Source organism: Acinonyx jubatus, chromosome A2 (assembly GCF_027475565.1).
Source record: "Acinonyx jubatus isolate Ajub_Pintada_27869175 chromosome A2, VMU_Ajub_asm_v1.0, whole genome shotgun sequence".
NCBI lineage: Eukaryota > Metazoa > Chordata > Mammalia > Carnivora > Felidae > Acinonyx > Acinonyx jubatus.
The window spans coordinates 123,322,530-123,334,291 of NC_069383.1; the positions used below are offsets into that span (position 1 = coordinate 123,322,530).

An 11,762-nucleotide genomic window follows, 5' to 3' on the forward strand; every position below is an offset into this window, starting at 1 on the left:
TGATATATGAATGGAAAAGACTTGATACACACACACACACACACACACACACACACATACACACATACACACACTGTGAAACATTACTCAGTCATAAAAAAAGAATGAGACCAAGACAAAACAAAACAAAAAACAAACAAACACAAAAAGAATGAGATCTTGCCATTTGTGAGAACACGGACGGACCTACAGGGAATTATGCTAACTGAAATAAGTTGGACAGAGAAAGACAACTACAATTTCAATTTTTATGGAATATAAAAAACAAATGGACAAAGAAGCAAACCACAAAACAGACTCTTGAATACAGAGACAATCTGGTGATACCTAGAGGGGAGATGGGTAGGGGGTTGGGTGAAAAAGGTAAAGGGGATTAAGAGTACAAACTTCCAGTTATAAAATAAGTAAGTCATAGAGATGAAAAGTACAGATTAGAGAATATAGTCAGTAATATTGTAAAGACATTGTAGAGTGACAGATGGTGTCTATGCTTGTTGTGATGAACACTAAGTAATGTATGTAATTACTGAATCAGTATGTTATATACCTGAAACCAATATAACATTGCATGTTAATTCTACTTTGATAAAAAATAATTAAAAATAAGTAAATAAATGATATCCTGTTTGTTTTTTATTTTCCTCACTTGCTATATAGAGTAATTTTCCAAAGTTAGTTAAAATTTGATGTAGTTTGCAAATTATGAACAGATCTCACCATTTCAGTAAGTCCGTAAGTACCATTTAGTTGATGAAAATGAGTAACATTCAGGTAAAGGAGTTGGGACATGTGATTAGAAAATTATGTGAACGTTTATATACTATGAGATGCTACTTTTTGCTAATACATTCTTTTTTAGGCAGATTATGACTTTTTTGCATAACCTAGAATACATAACTATCTATCACTATCAAGGGATAATGATTATTCCGAGCAAATACTTAGCTCTTTTAAGTAGTCTTTTGGTGTTTATTGCTGTATCATGTTATTTTATTCTAAAAAGTTATCATGGAATTAGATAATATATTAATTTCTAATGCTCATTTATTCAGTAAGTTATAAAAATAACAATGTTGCCATCTAATTTGTAGATATGAATGTTTAATTGAGTTCAAGAGCACATGTTAAAATTTGAAATTCACAATAGCAGGACTCTATACTGCCTTCTTCAGAATTAAATGTCCCAATGCCTGGAATAGCATCAATCACACCATAATTATTCAGTCAATATTTCTGAAATTAATTAATATAATAAAATCACTGTCTACTGTGAGTTGGGCACTGGATATACAAAGAAGAAGTCAGGATCCAAGTCTGCTAGATCTGAGATGTTAGGAGACAGCACAACCAATGGGAATAAAACAAGTTAAAATATGACTCAAACTTCTATGACTACCATGTGTTAAAAGAAAAAAAAAACACTGAGAAAAAAACCCTTTAAAACTATGTTTATAAGACAAGAGCAATAATTAACTTACAGATCATAATTTTCAATCATCTATAAAGGTGAGATTAACAAATTTTGGTGCTCTGAAATGTTATTTAATTAAGCTTTAAAATTACCTTTATTATTGTTTATTAACAGTATGTTTTATTTAATTGTAATATTAATACTGGTAATTAAATATGTTAAATTATTGATCAAAGTTAACTAGAATTTTTGGATAAACTGGGGTGATTTCATGCACAAATGAAAGCACAAAATAAATAATATCCAGTGGCTAAAACTGTGAGAATGGAAAAAAATATTTTAGAACATCCAAAGATATATTTATGAATCTTGATATTTCAGTGGCATAAAATGATTTGTTGTTGTTGTTCCATGCTTCTCTGTGAAAAACATTACCTTTATCTCATAAGTAAAGAAGTCACTAATAGTGAAAGGAAGTGTCTCAAGTATTGCACAGATAAGGAATGTATGTGTTGTGTAAATATATGAAAACTTCTATTTGGCTTTCTATGTTGAACTACACATGGAAAAAAGGTGATTTTGCCTTTTAAATTCCAGCCTCTTTCTATAATAAAGTTGTTTCTGTCATTACATAATCTCTCTGAACATCTTATGACAAAGATGGAAGGAGAGGGAAGTCAGCAAACAAAAAGCTTTCCTTCCCCACCAAAGTTAATCAACAGAAGTCATCTAAAGAAAGAATGGTCCACTTAGCAATCAGCTTGACTGTTATGAGGAATTACTGTGCCGACTAACACTTTGAATAATTTCCTCTACATTTTAAGAATTTGTACACCATTAAACCTAAGGAATTAATATAGTTACCACTCCTAGAGGTTATGTAAACAACACCTACTGGCAAGCCCTTCTAACTAAATTCTGGAGTGTTTCCTAGCATATTTTCTCATTGAATGAACTGTCCTTTTGGACTAAACCAAGTATATTGATACATTAAATTAATATTTGAGGAATTAATGGAAAGAAATATACAACTGACCTTACCTATATCTTATAAGCTAATGTGATGATCTAGCAAACAACTGAAAAATTAAAGAAAACCATCTTTAATTTCTGTGAAGAATCTTATTTTAAACCTAGCATTAACTTGTGGTTCAAGGTTATGGAATGACTGTATGCCTTGATCCCTGCAGCACCACTAAACTGATAGAAAACACACCAAAAGAAATATATGAAGTCATAATACTACCAGAAGAAAATAAAGTACCAGCAAGTCAGAAAGCCTGATGACCTCCTAATAGATGGAAAGCATATGAGGAAAACTGCAGTCAACATGGCAGTATATGATACTATGCAATATGATACGGAAAGGTATCATTTTTGTATAGAATGTAATATATCAAATCCTGTATGTATGTATGTGTGTGTGTGTGTATATATGTGTGTGTGTGTATATATGTGTGTGTGTGTATGTGTATGTATGTGTATATATATATATATATATATATATATATATATATATATATATATATAAAATCAAGGCTATAAATGAGAAAGATAAATTGTAAGAGAACCAAAATAAAGAAGAAAATCAAAGTTATACTGGTGAGGCTCCAAAATGAGGAAAAAATCTCAGAGTTAGCTGTAATGACCCAAGGAAAAGAGGGCCCTCCATTAAAAAGGAAACTTTCAAGGATTCTGCTTATCTGCTGGAAAGAAAGGGTCTTGCAGAAGGAGGCTGAACATCAAGTTTTTGCCAAGCTTAGTTCTAGGGCCAAATTTATTCAATATGTATGTTAAGGTAATTTTAGGCTAAAAATGAACATAGAAACTAGTACCAAATGGGGAAATGACAACAACTCTAGAGGCAAAAGTGAAGCAATGCCACAGAGAAGCATCTTCAATTCTGATAATGCTGGTCTCTCATTGAAATTGACATCTGCTGAAGATGAATCTGTCATAAAAGGAGATGACAAACACCAAAAAGAATAAACCACTATGAGGGAAATTCAGCAGACATACGTAATGAAGTAATTTGTCTGTAAAAAAATCAACTTTAAAATAAGAGAATTATTAAAATAAAAAATTATTAAAATAAAAAAAACTTTAAAATAAGAGAATTTTTAAAATAAGCAATAGAAGTTACAGAAATCCAAAATATTTGCTGAAAAGAAAAATAAATTTATGAAGTACAAGGGAGAGGAAAACACAGTGAAACACAAAAAAGAAAGGTATGAAAATAAATAAATCAAGTCAAAGACAGAAGAGAAGAAGAAGGTTCAAATACTTAATGAGCATCTTGGAGAAAAGAGAGATGGAAAAGAGATAGGAGTAAATATATAGTAGCTGAGAATTTTTCAAAATTGAAGTTAGACATATTTAGGAGCTTGTCGACGCCAGAATGGTATATATTTAAAACAAATCCACACCTACGCACATTGTAATAAACCCAAAGATGTCATTGCAAAGAGGAATTTTTAAAATCTACCAGAATGAAAGAAAGACAAATATATCTTCAAAGATGTCATAGTTAGACTATGAGCAGTCTTCTCAGGAGCTAAATTATATTCCAGAAGAGCAGTGAACAGAATATGCACAAAATGTTGAGAAGAAAGTTAACAAGGTTAACTTGGAATTCTAGAATCAACTGCATTATTATTTAAAATGTGAGTAAAGTAAGTAATTTTTAGAAATATAAATTGTAGGAGCATTTAAGACCGTTTCTATAATAACCTTCAAATGGTCTTCAGTACACACGAAATGAACCTAGGAGATGTATGTATATGCACTAAGAAGAAATGGTTAATAAGCAACTCAGAAAAACATGTCATAAATCTAAATAAACGTTGACAAAAAGTGTTAGGAGAAGTTTAAAAATAAAGTGAAAATAAAAGAGTAGCAACATGGACATTGGCAGAAATATCTTGGAGGAAATTTAAACAAGCCATTGTCCTGTTTGTAAAAAGGATAGCCACATTATCTTTTGCTTTATTAGAAAAAACAAAGTTTCATTTTTTGTTAAAATATGTATGTTCACTAAAATGTAATAGAGTATCTGATTTCTAAGCTAGTAAAAATCGCAAAAAAAAATGAGTATAGAATGCTTCATACACCCAATAAAAGTCGGTCAATAAGTACAATAAAATAAACTGTTGAAAAATATCTTTGGCGGGGCGCCTGGGTTGCTCAGTCTGTTAAGCATCTGACTTCAGCTCAGGTCACGATCTCCCGGTCCTTGAGTTCGAGCCCTGCGTTGGGCTCTGGGCTGATGGCTCAGAGCCTGGAGACTGCTTCCAATTCTGTGTCTCCCTCTCTCTCTGCCCCTCCCCTGTTCATGCTCTGTCTCTCTCTGTCTCAAAAATAAATAAACGTTAAAAAAAAAAAAGAAAAAAAAATCTTTGGCAAGTGGGACTAGAAATATGTGGGAAGATATCAATTTTTTTAATTTTATTATCTTTCCTATCAGATCAAATTTTGTTATTGTTTCCAGCTTCACAGATTACTTTTTTAGGATTTTAAAATTTTAATAAGAAAAAAACCCAGAAAAAACAAAACCATTACCAACAGGAAAGAAATCACAAATATTTTTTGATGGTTTTCTTTGGTGAAAGGGATTATGGCTTATTCTTTTCTTCTGTTTTTGTGTATATTGTTTTTATAATGAAAAAATTAAATAAACCATTTTTATTGATTACCTCTGATTGCTTGGTGCATGCAGAAATACCATTTCTATTTTTAGGCTATGTGAATCTGAAGGCCAGCATCTCTGAATCTTGTCACAAGATTCCCTGAGCTCCCTTTTCATATCTAACTATAATTTACACCTCCAAATTTAATTCTCTATTAATTACCCAGTATAATTGATGAGATGATGCTTATAATATTCACTTTTTTATTGTTTTATATCATATTTTCTCAGTCAATCCCAAGGCTCATAGACAAATGTTGTAATAGTAACACTAATATAAAAATGATCAAACAACTAATACAAAGTGCTTATTAATTTCAAAGCCTTCTCCCAAGGTATTTTTCACACATTAACCTATTTATTCCTCTTGCTTTGATTGTGAAGTCAGGTCTACTATTATCTCCATTATGGACAGGAAACAGGGGTGTTGAGAGGCTAAGTTACTTTCTTGAGACCATAAACCTATCCTGTGCCAAATGTAGAGACGAGCAAGTATATAGCTGATGTATGATCCTTCTGCCTCCAGAAGCTGGTGTCACTTTATACATACTAGAGAGGATGGAATATCTTTTACCAGTAAGATCATGTGTTTTCTAATTCATAGGACACGTCATTCTCTTATGGCTTCTTTAAAAAAATCTCAATATCTAAGTGATTTTATTCATATATTCATTTAATTGGAAGCTTGTTACGTATAAATTTTATGCCCACCAAATTTATGTCATAAAATATTTGAGACTCCTAATTTTGATTCATGCTACTAGGACCCTAATTCACTCTAAATTACCTTAGGATTCTTTATAAGATAGTTAACTAGGCCATAGACTTCATCACTAAAGACTGACAGGAAAATTAAAGAATAAGAGAATAAAAAAGGAAAATATAATCATAATTATAAAGAATAAAAGAATAATAAAAGAGAGCCCAATGACTGCATTTTGTCCTTCTCTAGTATACCCTATTATGCCTTCATCATAACAAGTATTTAATGCTAGAATATATAGTGTAGACAAACATGATTTTGACTAGAATAGTTCTTGTCAATATGAATAATGGGGATAATTTAATTTTCTAATGAAATTTCCATTTGAAAGAATTCTTCTAAGCTGAAAGATTTTTATTTAAAGTTCATTTAAGAGATTTTTATTCCTCTATTGTTCTACAGAAACAACAAACAGAAAGAAAAACATAGTGATGTTGATGGGATGCAAAATCAAAGTAAAAAACCTTCTGTGTTTAATAAAAATGTAAGTGAGTACAACCCCAAAACATAGATTCTGAAGCACAATTCCACTGCTGCCAAATACTAAAAACAAACAAACAAAAAAACAAGCAAACAAAAACATGGACCTCCATGAAGTAGGTGGATGGAGTCATACAGGAAAGCTGGCAAGTATTTTCTCCCTTATTTACTTTTAGGAGGATACAGATTATCCCCAAACATGCCAGGTTATACTCCCTTGCCCGCACACATGGACAGATTCCCTCATTATCACATCTCCCACCACAATGGTACGTGGTTCTACAATGTGTTACAATCACTGAACCTATAATGACACATCGCTATCACCCAAAATCCATAGTTCACACCAGGGTTCACTCTTGGTATGGGATATTCTATGGGTTTAGACAAATACACAGTGACATGCATCTACCATGATAGTATCACACAAAATTGTTTCAATGCCTTAAAATCCTCTGTGCTTTCTCTATTCATCCCTTATGCATACATTTTTAAGTAAAAAGAAGATAAAGGGGAAAAAATCTAAGAAAAATGCAATTGAAAAGTATAAATCTCAAGAAGAATCAGCCACAGTTTGAGCAAAGTGCTTAGGCAATTACTCTTATAGGAATTAAATATCTCTAAAATATAATCTTTCTGTATATATTTTTAAAAATAAAAATCAAAGTGAACTAAAAAAGTAGAACATTAAAAATAAAATGGGATAATATGATAGATGTGGAAGACAGAAAAATGAGATCCAACATGCTCATAACTGGTGACCCTGAAGAAAAGGAACAAACGATTTAACAGTAAAAACAGAATGTAACAACAAAATTGAAATATAAAAATGAAAATCAATGGGGGACACCATGTTCAAGCAAATTGATAAAGACTGACTAACTCTAGGACATACTCTGGCAAAACACACACACACGCACACACACACACACACACACAGCATCATGTAGACACTCATCAGAAAGAAGCAACTTATATTCAAGATGGAAATCTCGTACACATCTAATAACCAGTGGACAGCAACATTCAGTATGGCAAGAATCTCCAGCATTGTTTCCAATAATTACAAGTTTCTAAAGGAGAAAATATGTCTGATTCAAGAAAGATTAATGTGTCTTCCATGTATAAGGCAAAAGAAGAAAATGTTCTATGTAGGCACACAGACAATATACCATCTATGACTATTTCTTTGGTGGTGGGGTACTACTTAACACTGAAATCCAATAACCCAAGAAGTAATTCAAAATTAAGAATAGAGGAATGATGAATTATGCAGTAATTGGTAAGGACCGAGGTTTTTCAAATTCCAAGTAAGTCTAACCAATACTGTGTGAATTAAAACAGAATTAAAATACCATAAATCTCAATAACATAAAACTGATAATACAATTGAAGTTCAGGTGGTGTATATAAGGGAAATAACCATAAAATACATGCGCTAATTTCTTTAAATATCATATCGAAGACTTTACAAGAGATTGTTTAATATTTAAAAATGCATCCTATGAATAGTGACTTCAAACTATTAATACTTTCATAATTTTTGTTCTTACCTCAAGTGCTTTTATTATGGACCTAATATCTCCTTTGGGAAAAAACAAATACCCAAAATTTAGCAATTTCTTCAGTTTCATATTGGCTCATTTTTTTCCTATTTAATCCAAATCTAAAATAAACTCAATACTTTTTTTAAAGGGTAGGGTAAGATCATATTCTTTTAAAAGAACATCTATTATCTATCTATCTATCTATCTATCTATCTATCCATCTATCACTCATCACATTATCAAAATGTTTATTTTCCCAAAACAAATAAAAAAGTATTCTTCTAAAGTTTCTCTCTCTGTGCATCTCTCTCTGTCTCTGTTTCTCTCTCTCTCTCTCATTTTGTTATTAGAATTTAGGCACAGGATGTCTCCAAATATCTTGACTGTTATTTACAGGTGACAGGATTTTGTTTTTGAACACTTGTGTTTAGCTTGTTTAGCTTGAGTTATTTTTAAGGAGTATAGCTTCTGCTGCTGAATTCTAATTAATATGGTGTTAAAATATATACATAAGTAAAAAAAAAATATTTCATAACCCTCTTCCTTCCAATAAAATAATTAAAAAGGTACAAATTTACTTTTATATTACTAATTTCAGTTATCAAAAACACAAAAGCATACAAACAACTTAATACACTTCATATTCTTTTCCCAAGATAATTGATTCTTTTTTTTCTAAACTTAAACCAAATATGTACTAATTCTCCAAATGACAATGTGAATTTGTTTTCATTAGGGAAAGTTACATGGAGAATACTAAACAAACTATTCTGGCACTTAACTAGAAATGTTCAAAGGAAGTAATGCAATGGCAGTTTATAAATGAGTAGTTTTTTAGCTAAGATGTGATAAGTTATGCATTTATACAACCTCATACAAAGCCTTATAAAAAGTGCAGATTTATATACTTGACATCTTTGGATTGCATAGCCATGATATTGCTTTAAAAAAATCATGGAAGTGTCAAAGATGAAAAGACTCTGTGTTTCTGTTTGTGATACAAATCATGACAGTATTTTGTATGTGTGTATTTTGTGTAGGTTTATACGTGTGGGGGGGTGAGGTATGGAAGGGAAGAGTGTGCTTAAATATATTCTTATAAAATACAAGGCACATATATTGATAAAAGCTTTAACAACAATAATGAAAGATAAACCCATCAGATACATGAAGATTGTTCAAAACTAGAAATTCAATATTCAACATATGGCTCTTTCTCTTAGAAAGATTTTTAAAAACATTGCCACTGTAGATCAGCTTATGAATACCTCATTTTCCAAATTGATTCTATGTAATTCTACTGTTCTCCCTATTTTTTCTCTCCATATAACTTCTGTTTACTCATTCTGTGAATATTTCTCAGAGGACATAGTCAGGATGCTGATTATTTAAACATAAGTAGTTTTCAACTGGAGAAGCAAGTACTATGAATTCCAATTTCTCCCCAAACCCCCAAAGTTGATAGTATTCCGTTAACATAATGGGCTATACGTGGCTAATCTCAGAGCTCTTATAAGTTTTGTTCCCAAGTCATCAACTTCTGAAACTTTTCATAAACTATTACAGGTACCTTAATACTGACAAGCTTACCTATTGTAAATGAAAAGAAGCGATTATCAGGAAGCTGGGTGCCAAGCAAAACGCCAGAAAAAATTTGGTGGGGTCATGTGACCTCCAGTCTTGCTTTACTCCCCTCCAGGGAGCGAAATCCCTCCCCCAGGAAACTTTTTACAACCATTCCTTTAAATCATCTGTTGGCCAATGTAAACCCCACCCCTCTACCCTACGATGAAAAAAAATTAGCAATCACATTTTCTCATTTGCCGTTACAGAAAGGGCGTGAAGCCATCTGAAAGTACCAGAATTAGCACTGTCATCCCGTCTTGCCCATTAGTTTTACTGCAGCAAAGACTAGTGAAACACTGAAAAATGTACCTGTAGTCTCTCTGTCCCTGGTTTGATCCTAAGCTCCCCAGAATACAGATTCAATACATTTTCTCTCACGAGGAATAAATGCATTTTAAGCATCAACATCATAGAAACATAGCATAAATAAAGCAGTGACTTCTCCCCCAACCCCAGCTTTTACCTGTTATGCTAATACAAAGACATTGAGAGGAAGAAAAGCCGCAGCTTGCCCAACAAAATTCTCAATGCAGCAGACAGCACAATTTTGTACTTACAGATCTTACCAGGGAAATGTCTCGGGATCTTTACAATTTTTCTGCAGAACTCTGTTTCAAGCTCTCAGCCAGGCATGCTGTGCATCCAGGCAGAACCAAGCCGTATGGAATGTCTATGCAGCTGGGAGATAATGGGACTCTTTTTCCCAGCTGGGACCGCAAGCCTTTTATCCACTGAGTATTGCGTGGCTCTTCTCTGGTCTTAAGCATGAAATACGCTCCTCTCCTGCTGCATTCCTGACGGAACCTAGACAATTAGTTCTTGAGGCACATGTGCAAATCCCCCGTTTGGAATATTCAAAAGGAAAATTCTCCCTAGACTGAAAAAGCAGCTCTATCTTCAGCATCCTTCACAGAATCAGACAGAGCTGAGAACAGCTGCCATTCCAGTGGCATGAAAGATTAAACTCACCCTCCCCTCTCTTTGACTACAGATAGTCACTCCTGTTGGGTCATCAGAAAATCTCCTTTATTGAAAACTGGGTCAGGCTAACTACTTATTAGGTTTCCAATAGGAAAGGAAGTAATTTTTTTTTCTTCCTCTGGTCTCACTGCATTGTCATTTGCAAGCAAAGATTAAGCCAGTCAAGGGTCTGCACTGATTTAGACTGTATTCAAACATAAGTAAGCTTTCTGAGGCACACCAGTGACTCCTGCTACTAGTTAAGGTGAAGAGAAAGGGGAAATAAAATCAAAGGGTCTCATGCACTGTCACTAAATCCTTTCTAAAACACATTTTAAAAATATGTGCAGGCGGCTTCTAAAAGATAGAGAAGTGTGTAAAGAAAGTGGAGTCAAGTCCAAAAGAGTATTGCTGTTCTCCTAGGTAACATACTTATAATCTCCAGAGCCCAAGAACAAGTGTGCATGTGTTTGCAAAACAACCCTGTAAGGAAGAGAATGCTGTGCTTCACACCCAGCCTTACAAGTAAACTTTAAGTATGTCTGGGTCTTGTTATTGGTTTGGAAGGGGCTAACTTTTTACTGGAAAAAAAGCTAACAATAACAACAAAAGCTAATGATAGGAAAAACAGTTGCAAACACACAGAGACACTAACCCATATGAACATGGCTACAACATGAGAGCAGAATAATCTCTTGGACTTATTTTCATGTCATAATGAAAAGAACTTCCATTCTCAGCCTCCAAAAGAAAATGGATACGGGAAAGTAAGTCCACAAATCAAATGTGAATAAATCAAAAGATATCCTTCAGACTCAGTTTGTTTTTATCTGATGAGCCATAAGGTTTCTACGGCTACATTTCATGATTACCTCCTATGAATCTCCATGATTACATTCTTCTGTAAATATATCAGTCATGGACCTCATTTCTACACAGGGTCCAACCACCATCATCAGAGGCTTGAGAAACAATTAATGCTTCTTAACACTAGGTGAACTCAAAATGAGTTCTAACTCATGAGAAAGCAAACTGGATGAATTATTTTATAGTTATAAAATGTGTTCTAACTGAATGTCTATTTTTTTAAATTAAAAGTATCTCTGCCTCTTTTAAAATCACAGTACTATTTATTTATAAAAATGCCAAAATACCTAATTTTTCTACTAGGTATGAGAAAAATAGTCCCAACATAGCGGGTTTTTCCTTGAATAGGAACTCATTCACTTTAAAGGACGCTCCTTTAGTTAAATCTCCAACACTCTGGGGCCTCTGGGTGTCTCAGTCAGT

At 32.9% G+C, this 11,762-nt stretch overlaps 1 protein-coding gene across 1 annotated transcript in view; it reads right to left on the reverse strand.

Annotated features, from left to right (window-relative positions):
- Positions 1-10,776, reverse strand: part of LOC106969531 (contactin-6) — a 280,443-nt gene extending 269,667 nt beyond the window's left edge. The window contains 1 exon segment of the mRNA XM_053219040.1: positions 10,070-10,776. The gene's annotated coding sequence lies outside the window, so the exon portion shown is untranslated.
- Positions 10,777-11,762: the final 986 nt, after the last annotated feature.